At 40.5% G+C, this 17,565-nt stretch overlaps 1 long non-coding RNA gene across 1 annotated transcript in view; it reads left to right on the top strand.

The window, feature by feature from the left end:
• LOC137344528 (uncharacterized) overlaps positions 1-13,912 on the top strand; it is a 64,788-nt gene extending 50,876 nt beyond the window's left edge. Inside the window, exon 3 of the long non-coding RNA XR_010968377.1 lies at positions 13,798-13,912. This is a non-coding gene — a long non-coding RNA (uncharacterized lncRNA). The remainder of the gene's footprint in view (positions 1-13,797) is intronic.
• Positions 13,913-17,565: the final 3,653 nt, after the last annotated feature.

Raw genomic sequence — 17,565 nt, 5'->3', positions numbered from 1 at the left:
TTCAACTTGTCGCCCAGATGTAAAACGGACATTGCGAACTGTCTACCTGTTATAGAAACTGCCCAATTTTTTCACTTTCACAATGGAAATGAAAATTGGTCGGTTTCTATAACGGGCAATCTGCAACGCCAATTCTACGCCGGGGTTAGCACGTTCAAAATCTACCCCTGTCACTCTTGGGGAATTAAAGTATGAGCTAGAGTTGAGTACGTTGGCTGAAATACAAAGCATGTTGGACAGTAGCAGCTCGGTGTGAGATGTGAGAAGGAAGATGTTACTGACCAGAGAGTCAGGAGACATTGTCTGGGAATCCAGATCTCACAGGTCCTGTATTTAAAAGAATGACACTTGCAAAGTATCAAGCATATGTGCAGGCACTTGGGGCCATGGCAGACAGTGTGCCGTAGATGGCAGAGCAAATGGAGGAATCCACAACTGCATGTGCAGTGTTGTGTTGAATGGCTTTGCAGCACTGCACTGCAGTGTACTTGGAGCTTGTGGCAGCTCCAGGCATGTCTGCAGTGGAGTACTCAACACCAGGGACCCTGGGGTAGTCTGTACTTTCTCCATGGATGCTTAAGTTGATGTCAGAGGTGATGGTTGGCAGATTGGTGAGGGCCTAAACCATGTATAATATATAGGTGTGATTACCAGCAAGCATACATGAGGCCTTAATGATGGAAAATGAATAATGGGCCATTTAAGTATGGATGCTTCCGCCTTCCTCCAGAAATGGCAGTAGATAATTGGGTAGACTGCCCCATAAAGGATCCCTGCTCCATCTCCCATGCCAACCCGAAATTGAGGGCGGTAAGAAGAGGAACATTTGGGCTCTAATGCTTTAACCAAACTAATAAAGAACAAACCCAGACTCCATTTTAACCCTTGTTTGGAAGGATATATACTGCTGCTACATTTTAAAATTTTTATTAGAAACAACACAAGTTTCATAATGTCTAACCTGGACTGTGCAGAGTGACAGCGGTGATATCCAAAATTTTAGAGGAGACACATTGAACTGGTTGTATCTTGAGGTGAAGAGTGGAGAAAAATCGGGAGTAAAACAAACGAGGAAAGATCACATTTTCCTCACTGTCCCAGCATCATGGGAGTAAAGTTCTGTCCCTCAAGCACATTGTATAGGGTTTGAACTGCCTGTCACCCCTGATAATGAGTTTCACCAGCTCTTGGCCAAATCACTAGTTAAAACAGAAAACTGACACCATCTATTAGGGGGATTAAAAACAGTGAGGGTCAATTGCCCCTATTTCAAGTCTTCCTTTTGTCCATTGGCATGATTTGTGCAAGGGTCTGCATTCTGTATCAGGGGTACCACCTACGTGACTGAATGCACAATGCCAACCTCCTGGAGAAAGATATGGGAGAAGGCAATATCTACATATTTTTTGGAAATATATACTATTGTCTTTCTTATGATTAACATGGTCACACCATCAATTACGTATCTCAAAGCCATAAATCTTGTTAATGGTGCCGAACAGTATAAATACTGTTGCTGAGTGACTGCAAAAGACATGCCCTCAAGGTTTTATGACACATTCTAGAGTTCACGTTTTTTCTGAATGGTGTTAGAATAAATGGTTTACCCAGGATAAACACTTATTCAAGAAAAATCAAACAAATGTGCTTCCATTTTTACTGATGGGGAGAAAAGGAGGGAATTAAAATTTTGGAAAATGTGGCAGACTCACATGAGGGAAGAACGCTGAGGGCAGAATCTATTACAGCTTTTCATAAAACTTTATAAAATATTTCATCCTGTGTCATAAAACTTTATAAAATATTTCATCCTGTGTCCATAAGAAATGTCATGAGACCTTTTGTGTTGCTGTTGTCAAAACAATCTCACCCTATTGAATCATTAATGGCAATGGGATCAGTAATATATTGGAACTGGACAAAATAGTTAACATTAAACACTACGTGGAAACATCACATTTTCCCCACATTCCCAGTATCATGGGAATAAAATTCTGTCTCTCATTGTGAAGGTAAGAATAGCAAAAACATGTCTTATTAATAGTTTTCATTCACAAGAAACAATGCTGTGTCGTTCCATTGCAGCACTGCTTGAGTAGTTTGCAAGGAAGGTCAGTCTTTATCAGCAATCCCGATTAGCCACTAAGTTACAAATGGGGAAATGTAGGCTCTTCATACAAATGGCCTGGGATCGCAGAGCATCAATTTTGTTTACATCTGATATCAATTTACGCAAGGTTTCAAAACCTTCCTTGTTACGTGATGAATTTGTTTGATTGGTGCCCCTGGACTCAGTATCCACTCCCTCCATCACCGGGGCTCTCTAGCTGCATTATATATGATCTACGGGATGCAATTCCTTAACTTACCAAGCTTCCCTCCTCTGTAACCTCTACTGCTGAGAAGTACAAGAGAAGCAATGTTGTGGGAGCATCATTACCTCCAAATTCCACTCACAAGTCACAAACCATTTTGACTTGAACATATATCGCAGTTCCTTCATCACTGGGTCAATATTCTGGAATTCCCTATCTAACGCCATCATGGGAGTACCATCACCACAAGGAGAAGGCCCACCACCACCTTCTCAGGACAACTAGGGATGGGCAATAAATGCAACCTCGCCAGTGTCACCCACATCCTGAAAATGAGGGATTTTTATATCGTATGTACAGGTCAGTGTATGGTATTACTATACACAATGTGAAAATAATACGATACCTTTAGGCTAAAATAAATCTTGTAAGAATACTTCAGTATCAGGAGATAGATAATCAATATCAAGAGAAAAGTCAACATTAAAAATGTCAAAATACTAAGATTTTTCCGTGGATGGGAGATCCAAGGACCATGAATCTTGCATCCTATGCTTTGCACTAGTGTCCAGAAAGAGAAATACATATGCAGAGATTTCAAGTCCGTTTGATTAGAATGAATTGCCCCAATTTTTCACATTCTATTCATTCACTAAAGTTTCAGTAATTTTAATGTGTTAAATTGCAACAACAGTTTTCCAAATATTTGTCCTGGATCCATGGGCGTGTTAAGTGGTATCACTGCAAAAATAACTGTAATGGAATACCAAACGTTCACTTTTTAATGGTTTCCACACTGCCAGGAAGGGTTAAGGGAAGATTCCTGTGTCTGACAGCATTCCTCTCAGATCTTTACTAACAGAACAATGGCATGAATTTTAACAATAAAACAGCAATCTGTGTGCCCAAGCGCACAATTCCTCGCAGCATTCCTTTGAAGGAAATCTTCAATCTCTGCTATGTCATACCATCACCTCAGATGTTCCTTTGATAAGTGGGTCCCCTTACATTCCCAAAAGCTCACATTACAGTTTAGCGCTATCAGTGACCTGTGTCCATTTCGAACCAGCAGCAACATACCATCCTTGTACAAACTGAGTTCAGGCACTCTTTACCTTAGCAGTAGGGTTCTAGAGGTTCTCATTAGCAGTCAGATCAGGATCGGGCAGTGTGCAATGTCCTTCAGCACCAGTCTGGAAATTACAAAAGATGGAATTGTAACCATATTACAGGGAAGCACTTTTTTAATGACAGTTTTTGCCTGTTTGTCCTCCTCCCTCAATATTTTTTGAGAATTTTCCTTCTGGTCACCATGCCAACGAAATGTTAGCTTTACATGGAGTGGTGGTGCTGACAACTACAGAGGCAGGCAAGTAGCTCCAGCTGCAGAATTGGGCAGCAGGTTCTCGGTGCAGCATCAGGTGGGTGGCTCAGTGGGGTGAACACACCTAATTTTGATGGAGCAGAACGATATTTTATTTTAATTTTTTTAAAAATCCATATCTTCTCGTGGCTCACTCTTGCCACGTGTCCTTGACAATAAAAATAAGCAAAGACAATCTAATTCAGCCTGGTCTGCATGTCAGTGTTTGCTGATAATTAGTGCAAATCAGGCCCCTGTTTCCCCCTCCCCAGTGCCCCCTGTACCCGAGCCCAGCTTTTAAAGGCAGGAGCTATCGTGAGAACAAGAATTTCCGACTACATTGTACAGACACTCAGTTATCTCTTCTCTTGCATCAGCAGCGGCATGGAGAGGAGAGGGCGACTCAGGCTGGTACATTAGCAAATGGGCTCAGATTGCAGGGGAGAGGAGAACTAAGCCGGGGGGTGGGGGGGGGGGGGGGCGGGAGGAGTGAATGGATATTGAGTGCGGCAAATGAATGACAATGAAGGGAGACAAATGGATTGTACATTTATATATACATTCCTTGGTACCAGTCTAATCCATTGTTCTAAGCTAACACATCTAAATACCAATCAGATTTGTTGCTTCTGTATGCTTCCATATCTTGGTAATGTTTTATTCTCTATTTTTGCAGTAATAGGTTTCAACACAATTTCTAGTTCTTCTTTGCCATCTTTGCTCACCTCAACTTTTCAATAGCTGCAGCAAAAGAAAGAAAAAACTTGCATCTTTCATGTCCTCATGACACCCCAAAGTGCTTCGCAGCCAATGAATTACTTTTGAAGTGTAGTCACTGTGTAATTCTCCTTTTCTCCCTTGTCATTTTCATCCCCAGAACTTGACTACTGACGAAACACGGTGAATGGGAAGGAGCAGGTGTCATTACCACCACACAGGGAGTGGGAGGGACCACACTGTGACTGGCAAACTCCTAACTAGTGCCAATGCAGTATGCCTTTCACACAGTGCAAAGCAGCACACTTTAGAAATAGAGGGGTTGAAATTCCGCAGTGCTTTCACCGGTCTCCCATCGTAACCGGTGGAGCCTGTGCAGAATTGCAGCCCCAGAACATTTTCTGACCCACTTTGCATTGTGGTACTTACATGCCTCCATTGCTGTCCCCCTTCCTAGAGGCTAAAATCTGCAATGCAACATTCCAATTTCAAGATCACAAGTTCAAAAAATGGATCTGCTTCACAATACAAACTCGGAGAAACTCTGAGAAAACTCAGAGATTCTGAATTTACTGAAAAACCAACAATCACTGACTAAATATAAAAGGTTGACACTTCTGTGTCACACACTTTGATATAATAAAGGCTTCAAACATGCGATGAGCTGACTCAGGCTAGAATGCCAGTGAATCACAAACATTTACAGCTTCAATGAATAATAATTAAGAATGCTGGAAAAAAAATACGTGCCAGGGGATAGAGATGGAGATAGTAACAACATTTAGTCGGGTCTTGCTTCTGCAGTTTCTGACATCACCAGGAATCTTTCTATTTCTGATAATTATACACAGGCTTCAAGCATTTATGACACCAGCTGTACCTACTCCCGGTTACTGACCCAGGAAATAATCCCCAAATGGCTGTACTACAGAATAACTGGCCCTGCGGAAGAATAGAAATCTAAATGCCAGAATCAGTGATGGAATTTCCACTCAAGAATCCAAATCTCCGTGCTACCTATCAATTGATCTAGATATCACTTTCAAATTTACCACGCATGTTGTATATAAATAGAATGCATACCAGTCGTAGTTTACAAAAATCCCACTTGCTACACAAACCATTTAATCTACTCTATGGCATTTGATTGAATGGCTTTTTAAACCACTGATCAGTTGAAGCACATACTTAACTTAGGGATAAAAGTAGATTTGAAATCTGTCTGTTGAATTAGCAGATAGTTACAGAATATTAAGACGATGTGATCGCTGATCATTTTTGCCAGTTTTTCTTTACCTATTTATGCTTTGGTGACAATGCAAAATGGAAAAAGTGAGAACTGAGATTTTCCACTTCCTTCAAGTGAATGCAAATCAAAGCAGAAGGAACAAAGCAGCAAGATTATATTTCTGTAAGCCTGGAATTATAATAATTTTCACGAGTCATTCAGTTAAGCAAAGTCTAATTTTATACGCTAACTCAAAAAAATTCAATCACAAATAATTATAATTGATTCATAATGCTGTTTGTAATATAGATATTCAAATAAATACCAACAGTAATATGATTATCATATTTGACAGATTACAAGTTGTAGATTGTTTTGGATGTCACCAGGGATGAGGGCTTTGAGTTATGAAGAGATACTTCAGAAGTTCGGGCTTCACTTACTGGCACTGAGAAGATTGAGTGGTGACCCGATAGAGGTCTTCAAGATAAAGAAGGGTTTTGAGTTAAAAAGTGGCAGATTATTTCTACTGGATTGAGAGGACATAAACTTAAGATAAGCACAAGAAGAATTAGAGGGGAGGTTTGAAGAAACAATCTTTACACCGAAGTTTGAGTGTGGAATTCTCTGCCATAAACTATTGTTAAAGTAGAGTGCACAAATAAAGGGAATTAGATAGTTGCTGAACAAGAGTATGGGGAGTGAGGAGGAGAATGAGATTACACTAGGTGGTTCATGAGGTGAAAAACAATGGTGCAGAGTTGGTGGTCAAATGCCTTGTTACTGTACTGCAACATTCTATGAATCTATGTATACCCTTCCAATAGCATCTCTGGTTGAGGTGCATCCTTGAGTGAAGAATTCACAGATAAAATTGATGACTTCTACTGCAGCTCCCTGCACTTACATCACACTGAAATTAATGTGTGGTATTTTGGAAACAAATCCTGATAGTGGATTCTTTACATATATATATATATATATATATATATATATATACTCAACACACACTGTCATTGTACACACTCTGACCAGTAGAAATTCTCATTGTGCACATTTTCAGCATTGCTCATTCTCACAATTGCACTCAAGTGAAATAACACAGTATGTGATTCTCCTATTTCTAATTTAGAAAGCATTGTACTAAATATTACAAACAGTTGTGTAAAGTGTTTCTTTATTATAGTAACACCGTACATTTAAAAACCTACTTTCATGTCTACAACACTCCCTGCTGATATCCCTTTAGAACAATAGGGGACTGGACAACACAGTTCCAATGCAGTGTGCTAGGGAGTACTGTACAGATTTGTGCTCATCGCTCCCCACTTGGTTAATTTCCAGCCTTAGTTAATTCTGAATGAAGGTCAGTCACTTTTACAAAGAGAATGAAGCAAATATTGGAAGGACCATTGACTATAGTCCGCTCTCAAGCACCACCCAGCAAACAGTTAAACAACAGTGACGGAGGTAAGGGAGAAGATGTCCAGCTTGTGGTCTTGGCTGGAGAAGATGGGTGATGCAGAGAGACTAAGGTGGAAAGAAAAGAAAATCAGCTAAAAACATTTTTTTAAAAAACACTCATATGGTGTCACCAGGACCAGCTCTATTCAGCTTTGGTTGAAAGCTTACTTTAAAGTACCCAAATACGTCCCATTGTAGAGTACAGATCATGCCTTGTGTATTAACTATATATTGACAGTGTGAGCTAATTAATAAATTGCGCTTGTCAGCATGCTCCACAGGAATCCAGCATGAAGTCTTGAAATGGAAAGTACCCATTTCCCACATATCCTCTACATTGTACCTGTATAGGTCCTGTCAATTTCTGTGTAGCCTTCATCTGTAAAAGATTTATAATTTAGGGTAATTTAGATTGGGATTTTATACTCAGCCAAACCTTTGAACAATTATTCTTTGTGTCCATTATCTATTCGGTTGCAAAAAAAGTACCTGGGATTTTCTTTTAACCCTCTCAGGACTGCAGCACTATTTCAGCACTAAGGTCAAGGCTACAAGTTATTTGTTCCATCCAAGATTAGTATCAATCACAAAATTATACCACATGTAGGTGATATTGTAGCAAAGCATGTTGGAGGTCCAATGCACTGTGCCATGGAGTACAGTGTGTGATTCCCTACAGTTGAGTCCTGATCCTGGAGGTGCTAAGGAAATGATGCCAATTGAAGGGAAGCCATTGCCAGATACATGGATGTTCAGTGTAATAGTTGTGAAATGTTTCAGCGTATCAGTACACTGTGTCACAGAGTGGGTGGACGTGGGCATACAACCACGGTTCCCACATTTTTGAGTTCCTGATCTTGGCTGTGCCATTAGTGGGAGGCATTTAGCAGAGGTTAGTCACTTCCTCACAGAGTGGAAGTTGGCTTCAGCAACTTCAACCTAAACCACTCAAATGTTCCTCCTAGCGCTGGCTAAAGAGTGAAGTGGATGAAGAGATCAGGAGAAATTTGATTGCCCATATTCGATGCAACTTGGAAACATAAAATAAGATCGAAAATCTTTATAATGAAGAGTTTTGTATCGGGTGTGTGTCCACTGAGTCTATAGGACATAGGGCAATGTCTGAAGCAGCAGTAAGATGCCAAGCATGCTGATTGGTTTTAATTAATGGGAAATTTGAGCCAATCAAAAGCACTACATGTAAAAGAATTACTATCTTAGGAAAAAATTTAAATATCTTTTTTTAAAAATCTATGCACTAAGAAGTAAGCAATGACCCTGAAAATTAAAATTTGTAACATAATAAGCATAACAAATTGAACAATTCACTAAAGAAAAGAAAACTTACCCATAAACATATCCATCTCATCTTCCAATGCTTACAACAACTTTCCCTCTCAAAAGCCTGCCACTTCCTTAAGGGTATTGGTTTTGTGTTCTACTCATTCCCAGGCCTCTCATTCGTGACCTGAGCATTTCCTCTTCATTTCCCTCCATACCATTCTGATCTTATTAGGGCCTCATGCATTGGCCTTTCATTCCAATGTTAGGAACGCCACTCCTCTTTCTAAAATGCAGTTATTTTTACTTACTGCACAAAGCGCTGGAGGCTGCACTATCCTTACTGCAAAGCCTGGCTTTCCAGCTCTAAGGGCAACATCCAGTTAACAGGTCCTTCGTGGCCCAAAGACGGCAGAAGGAAACCCAATGCCAATTATTACAAGAGTCCAAAAGTCAACAATATAAAGTCACTAGGCCTGACACTTAATCAGGTTCATGTCAACTGAAAGGATGAAAACTACCACTGCTTGGCTGCTTCAGTAAAGTTCGATATAGACAGAGAAACACAGATGGAAATAAAGTGAAATGAAGAAATATATATACAGTGGGAAAAAAAACGGAGAAAAATATGAAGATAAATAGGTCGAGAGAAGAATGTATATCATAGAATCATAGAAGTTACAACATGGAAACAGGTCCTTCGGCCCAACATGTCCATGTCGCCCAGTTTATACCACTAAGCTAGTCCCAATTGCCTGCACTTGGCCCATATCCCTCTATACCCATCTTACCCATGTAACTGTCCAAATGCTTTAAAAGCGCAATTTTCGTCCCTATATTAGAGAGAGAAATTATAGAGGCAGAAAAAGGAAAGTAGAAATAGATAATGAGAAAAAAAAAAGAGACAGACAGACAGAAAGAAGTGAAATGGAAAGAGAGAGATATGTGTAAAAATAGTTGGCGAGATGTCAGGGAGGTAAATGGAAATTGGGGCCACGTCAGGAAATTAACAGGAGTTGGGGCCTCATCAGGAGGCCAGCCCATTGCCAATTAGGGTTGGAGCATGGATTGCCTGTGAGCAACAGAACATTTACTAGTAGTAAGTTAAAAATAGGAACACAGATAAGTTATTTGATGGAAAAGATATGAATATTTTGAAAGGTGAAATGGTTGAATGGTCAAAGACTTGATATAGCACTATTTTAAAAGGTGCTGTGTACATTGGGAAAGTGCGTGTGTGTGAATATTAGATGAGGACGGAAATAGGCTCGACTCTATGCATTCTTGGCACATAGGAATTTGGGAACAGGAGTAAGCCATTCAGCCCCTCGAGCCTGCTCCGCCATTCAGTTAGATCATGGCTGTTCTGTACTTCAACTCCATTTACCCGCCTTAGCTCCAAATCCCTAACGTAACAACAATCTCTTGATCTCAGCCTTGAAAGCTCCAATTGTCCCAGCATCCACAGCCTTTTGGGGAAGAGAATTCCAGATTCCCACTCCTCTTTGTGTGAAAAAGTGCTTCCTGATTTTCCCCCTAAAATGGTCTAGCTCTAATTTTAAGATTATGTCCCCTCATTCTCGATTTCCCCCACCAGAGAAAATAGTTTCTCTGCATCTACCTTATCGAATCCTTTAACATTTTATTTTTTAGAAAGTGAGAGACTAAGAAATGTTGATAGTTAGGGCGATTTGGGTGTCCTTGTACATGAATCACAGAAAGTTAACATGCAGGTACAGCAAGCAATTAGGAAGGCAAATTGTATGTTAGCCTTTATTGCAAGGGGGTTGGAGTATAAGAGTAAGGAGGTCTTGTTGTAATTATATAGGGCTCTGGCGATACCATTCTTGGAGTACTGAGTACAGTTTTGATCACCTTCCCTAAGGAAAGATATACTTGCCTTAGAGTGGTTGCAATGAAGGTTCACTAGATTGATTCCTGGGATGAGAGGCTTGTCCTATGAGGAGAGATTGAGTAAAATGGGCCTATATTCTCTGGAGTTTAGAAGAATGAGAGATGATCTCATTGAAATATATAATATTCTTAGAGGGTTTGACAGGGTAGATGCTGAGAGGCTGTTCCCCCTGGTTGGAGAATCTAGAACCAGGGGTCATAGTCTCAAGATAAGGGGTCGGCCATTTAGGACCGAGATGAGGAAAAATGTCTTCACTCAGTGGGTTGTGAATATTTGGAATTCTCTACCCCAGAGGGATGCTCAGTCGTTGAGTATATTCAAGACTGAGATCGATGGATATTTGGCACTAAGGGAATGAAGGGATTTGGGGATAAGGCAGGAAAGTGGAGTTGAGGTAGAAGATCAGTCATGATCTTATTGAATGGCGGAGCAGTCTCGAGGGGCCATACGGCCTACTCCTGCTCCTATTTCTTATGTTCTTAAACACTAACTGCTACGCATTATGAAATGTTTTGAGCATGAGCAGATGAGGAAACTGCAGCTGTTCCCTCCTGACCACCTGATCCTCTCCCAGGGGCAGAGTGTGACTAACTTATTATCGTGTCCGTCAGTCACATGGTGTTGCGACAGGATGTGGTCGGGTTATAGGTGCATTTCGATATAAATAAAAAAAGGCATATTGCAACTGGCAAACAAGTAATGCGGTTGAAAACAGCGGTCAGTTTGGGATATGGGTCAAAACCCTTAAATGTTCAACCAGATTGTCCTTTAATGGAGAAGAAAAACACATTGAATGAATTCTATAGCTTCAACTGTACCTTTTCTGTACCCTCGCAATAAAAATGATAGATTGCGAGGGTACAGTACAATGGTGAATAGCGCCATTGGTGAAGTTGTTGGTGCCAGCACAAAATTATGCTTTCATCTCCCAGGGTGGCCCTACATCCTTACAATATCTGATATAACTGGTGTGCAGAAACACAGCCTTTGCTTTGCTCTGCATCGGCAGCCATGTTGGAAGCAGCAGTGGAAAATAGGAATCGGGCATGGGACTTCAAGGGTTAAATATCTTCATTTTCATTTCTTCCCCCCCAAACAGAGAAAAGAGAAGTCACACTGGACTCTTGTCTCGTTTGGGAAAGAGGACTGTGCGTTTAGTTTGTTTTTGTGTTTAGATATTTGGGGTTGTTTCATTGCATTGCTCTCACATGCTGTTAGATCAAAAGGCCTTTTGGTTCTTTGCATTGAAGGGAAAATCAAGGCACTCAGCACAATATGTCTGGCCTGGACATCTACCAAATAGCCTGTGTAGCACAAACTTTAGCTCCCAAGCATTGTTATGAAAATGAGGCAAAGGTGTCATATCAGACTATTTTCTCCAATACAGGCCTATAAACATTTGCCACTGTGCTTTTGCTACTACCTCTCCATTCTTTCCCTCCTGTTCGTGACCTCCCCTGTCTCCATCCACTGTACCCCCAACCCCCCAGCATTACAGTCTCTCTTCCATTAACTTTCACTATCTCCAAGTTTATTTTTTCTGTGAGAACCCATTCCCTTGATCCCATCCCCACTCAACTCTTGTCCACTCAATGATCGCTCCTAGCCCCCATAGTTGCTTATATTGTAAATGGCTTTCTCTGCTGGTTTCTCATTCTCCAATTTCCATAAACTCCCAACAATGGAAAGTTTAGAGATGGGATTTTTATTGACCTGTTAATTTTTTTAAGTTTTTGTTGAAGAAATGGCTGATTAGTGAAGAGGAATTGTTTAGTAAAAAAAATACAAAAACATGTTGTAATGTAATTGTCTGATGAATGAACCCTTACATGATGTGGAGTCAAGAAGTGTGGACATTAAGATATCTCGGTGGGCTTGATTTTAACTCCCGGGTGGGAAATCGGCAAAGCGAGCGGCGTGCCCGTCCGGGAGTGGCAGTGGGCAGCCTCAGATGATTTTAACAGCGGGCCTCATTAACATGCCGTTTCCTTACCAACACGGCCGGGTCAGTTAGTGGGAAGCGGCTGTCCAGCCACCAAAATAGGGCAGCAGGAGGCCGCCTCCCGGGGCACCCAGCGGAGCCATCCCCAGCACAAGGTAAGTTCTCCGGGAGGGGAATCCCAGTCGGAGGAGGGGGGTGGTCTGGGGCATGGGAGGCCCGAGTTTTCCTTGTGGATCATGGAGGAGCATTCCTGCTTCTCCTGGCCCACGAGGAAACTGAAATTTTTAAAAAAATACTTACTTGCTGCTGTTCCCGGCAGGTTTTGAATGCCAAGAAAGCCACCACTGCTCCCTTGCTCAGGCCTCAGGTTAAAATTGCAGATTGGGCCCTGATGATATCATCAGAGGCCATTCTGCATATTTAAAGCGGGCCCTGCCAGCTTGTGTCAGCTGTGGCTCAGTTGGTAGCACTCTTGCCTTTGAGTCAGAAGATCGCGGGTTCACGTCTCAGAGACTTAAGCACATAATCTAGACTAGCACTCCAGTTCGGTACTAAGGGAGTGCTGCATTGTCGGAGGTGTTGTCTTTCAGATGAGATGTTAAACCAAGGCCCTGTCCACCATTTCAGGTGGACATAAAAGATCCCATGGCACTGTTTCGAAGAAGAGCAGGGGAGTTCTCCCCAAGTGTCCTGGTCAATATTTATCCCTCAACCAACATCACTAAAACAGATTATCTGGTTATTATCTCATTGCTGTTTGTGGGACCTTGCTGTTTCCAACAGTGACTACACTTTAAAAAGGTACTTCATTGGTTGTGAAGCGCTTTCGGATGTCCTGAGGTTGTGAAAGGCGCTCAATAAATGCAATTCGTTCTTTCCTTGCTGCCTGCAATTTAAGGTAATTCCCCTGCTCCATTTTAACTGCCCCTCTGCCTGGTGGAATGGAGGGAGTAAAAATCGACCCCTGTGTGTCTAAAACTTAGCTACCATATTCTGTTCTGCACTGAGTCTGGCTTGCCCATCACCCCCATCCTCACTGACCCCCGATACATTGAATTTAAAATCCTGGTCCTCATCTTCAAGTCCCTGCACAGCTTCACTTCACTCTATCTCTGCAACATCCTCTAGCTTTATTTCCTTTCCCACATCTATTAGTCTTCTGAATCTGACATTTTGTGTATCCTTCCCTCCCTTCATCCAACCATTAATGGCAGGGCTTAATGGCAGGGCCTTCAGCTGATAGCCCTATTCTTTGGAACTCCCTCCCTAAAACTTTCCACTTGCCTCACCATCTTTAAAAATCTTGTAAAATCCCATCTTTATGACCAAGCATTTGGTCACCTCCCCATACTCTTCCCACCCCCCCCCCCCCACCAAAGCTCGGCCCCTATTTCTTTGTCAATTTAGTTTCTTTTCTCGGGCCCAGCACCCCCGCACCCCCACACAATTTCCACAACACACCCTGGAAGGTTTTTTTTACATGAAAGCCACTAGTTAAACACAAATTGAAGATTTTAGCCAAACTGTTTTTCAAACTGATTCTCCTAAAGTGAACCTATTTGTGCTTTGCAGTGAAAGACTCACAGCTGTGAAGAAGAGTCCTCTCTATGAAACTCCGTGCTTTTCATCTTATACTGAATGTACTGAGGTACTTTCTGTACCAGCTGTGTTTGTCACAATGGAAAGTTTAGAGGTGGGTGTTTTTATTTACCAGTTGAGAATTTTTTTTGAATTTAAGAAATGACTGATTATTCAAAAGGGACTTTCAGTAAAAAATACAAAAAACATATGTTATTTTAATGTAATCTTCCGATCAATTAACCCTAATTTGATGTGATGTCAGGAAGTGTGGGCACTAAGCCTCTGTGTGTGAAAGACAAAATTTTTGGTATGTTATTAATAGACACTTAATTTTATAAGGATGTTTTTGTAGACTGTTTTTCTGTAGCTACAGCATCTAGTATTCACATTATACACCACTAGTCGATCAAAATATACAGCACTCACCAATCATATTATGTGGTGTTTGGCAGCTGTACTTTACATCATCCAGCGATCACATTATATAAGCATCCAACAATCATAGTGTTCAAAATCCTATAATCATTTTATAAAGCATCCAGCAAGCATGCTGTACAGTACCGAGCAATCATTTATACAGCAGCCAGCAATCACATTATAGAACATCCAACAATCACATTATAGAACATTAAACAATCACATTATAGAACATCCAACAATCACATTATAGAACATCCAACAATCTCATTATAGAACATCCAACAATCACATTATAGAACATCCAACAATCTCATTATAGAACATCCAACAATCTCATTATAGAACATCTAACAATCACATTATAGAACATCCAACAATCTCATTATAGAACATCCAACAATCTCATTATAGAACATCCAACAATCACATTATAGAACATCCAACAATCTCATTATAGAACATCCAACAATCATATTATAGAACATCCAACAATCATATTATAGAACATCCAACAATCACATTATAGAACATCCAACAATCATATTATAGAACATCCAACAATCATATTATAGAACATCCAACAATCATATTATAGAACATCCAACAATCATATTATAGAACATCCAACAATCATATTATAGAACATCCAACAATCATATTATAGAACATCCAACAATCATATTATAGAACATCCAACAATCATATTATAGAACATCCAACAATCATATTATAGAACATCCAACAATCATATTATAGAACATCCAACAATCACATTATAGAACATCCAACAATCACATTATAGAACATCCAACAATCATATTATAGAACATCCAACAATCATATTATAGAACATCCAACAATCATATTATAGAACATCCAACAATCATATTATAGAACATCCAACAATCATATTATAGAACATCCAACAATCATATTATAGAACATCCAACAATCTCATTATAGAACATCCAACAATCACATTATAGAACATCCAACAATCTCATTATAGAACATCCAACAATCACATTATAGAACATCCAACAATCACATTATAGAACATCCAACAATCTCATTATAGAACATCCAACAATCTCATTACAGAACATCCAACAATCACATTATAGAACATCCAACAATCTCATTATAGAACATCCAACAATCTCATTATAGAACATCCAACAATCACATTATAGAACATCCAACAATCACATTATAGAACATCCAACAATCACATTATAGAACATCCAACAATCACATTATAGAACATCCAACAATCTCATTATAGAACATCCAACAATCACATTATAGAACATCCAACAATCATAATGTACAGAATCCAGCAATAATGTTACACAACATCTAGCAATCACACTATACAGCATCCAATAATCATACTATACAGTAGCCAGTAATTATATCATACACCATCCTGTGATGTTATACAGCATCCAGCAATGATAATATACAGTGCACAGCAATCATATTAAACAGCATCCCTGCTAATTATCCTTGCTTGTTTGCCAATGTAATCTCCATTCCTCCTAACTTTTCCCAGGGTGATGTTCCTTTTTTGGGAGGTGGGGGTGGAGGCAGCAACCTTGCAGTATTTTACTGAGATGTAAGCCTAGGCAGTAAGTGCTGGCAGGCTATTTCAGCCCAATCCTGTCGTTGTGTGACATCCATACACACACACTTCAAGAGTCACTGAATCGCTATTAGGGGTGGGAACCCCAAGTGATTTTCCCAGCACAGTGGTGACACACCAACTGCTATCGCAGCTCAGATCGCCTCACTCGTATTGGTATCCTAGGATCTCTTGATTACATGTGACTTAGTACCACATTACATTGTTTATTTACTCAGTGCCGTCAGGTCCCTGTAATGCCATATATCTGTCTCAAATATATTTACTGTAATCACTTATTGTTTCAGTGATATCAGAGTTCACACATAACTGCATATTAAGCACAAAATATCTATCAATGTGGTTTTAGACAGTCAGTGGGGTAATACCAAAGTATATATAATACTATGCATTGATTTAAATAGAACAAGTTATTTTAGCCCCATATCATTGTAATTGGACTTGTACACCATCTCTAACTCTGAGGAATTGTGCATGTGTACTGATCTGTCTACACCTTGTCCCTGAAGGGGTCGGAGATGCAGAGTTATACTGAACTGTTTTAGGGGGGGAAGAGAGGATGGAAACATTTTTTAATACTCGTGGTTTGCGTATGCATGACGGAAGGTGAGGGCTCACAGTCTTTGGTAACGGACCTTTACTTTCCATTTGTCACACAGTGAATGCATCAACTACAATAAACGTAAGCTTAGCACAGGTGTTCCTACACTACTCTGATAATGAATCTTAACCACAGCTTCAGAAGAGACCAATTACTTCATTATTGTAGCACTCCATTTCCCACCTGCTTCATCCTTGTGGTCTCTCAAAACACTTTTATATTTACTGGGGTTTTTTTTTCTTGTTTGGGGTGAATAATCTCTGTACATCACTCGTCTCCTTTTACATCTGGAGGTGTGCGCCAGTCTTTGTAGGCATACCCGTCCCCCCTGTATAATGGAGACCCACAGGTGCAATGTGTGGGATCAGCTACTTAGACTTAACCTTACTGCCACAGGCAGCCATCACTTGATTGCAGATTCGTAGAACCCACGTTTGTATGAGTGTGCAATTTGCTCTATGTCCTGCTGTTTATACCCAGTAGTGAAGATGCCAACTGGAGAACAGTGTGTCAGGAGTTGGCTGAATTCGGGTAATGTAAAAGTGTACATCCAAAACTGCTGCCTGTATCCTAACTCGCACCAAGTCCCGTTCACCTGTCACTTCGGTGCTCGTTGACCTATGTTGGCTCCCGGTCCAGCAATGCCTCAATTTTTAAATTCTCATCCTTGTGTTCGAATCCCTCCATGTAATCTCCACCAAGATCTCTGTGCTCCTCCAATTATGGCCTCTTGCACATCCCCGATTTTTATCCCTCCACCATTGGCGGCCGTGCCTTCAGCTGCCTAGGCCCAAAACTCTGGAATTCCCTCCCTAAACCTCTCCGCCTCTCTACCTCTCTCTCCTCCTTTAAGTTGCTTCTTAAAACCTACCTCTTTGACCAAACTGTCCTAATATCTCCATGTGGTTTCAAATTTTATCTGATAACGCTCATGTGAAGCGCCTTAGGACGTTTTACCATGTTAAAGGCGATTTATAAATGCAAATTGTTGTTGTCTTAAGATGACACAACCAAATTATCATAATAACAGAATTTGGCACTGATCTGTGTTATGAATGCCACAGTAAATAGATCCAGACTGTGAAAACTGGCT

Source organism: Heptranchias perlo, chromosome 27 (genome assembly GCF_035084215.1).
Source record: "Heptranchias perlo isolate sHepPer1 chromosome 27, sHepPer1.hap1, whole genome shotgun sequence".
Classification (NCBI taxonomy): domain Eukaryota; kingdom Metazoa; phylum Chordata; class Chondrichthyes; order Hexanchiformes; family Hexanchidae; genus Heptranchias; species Heptranchias perlo.
The sequence above is the reverse complement of the archived record's forward strand: the minus strand, read 5'-3'. Positions and strand labels throughout refer to the sequence as shown.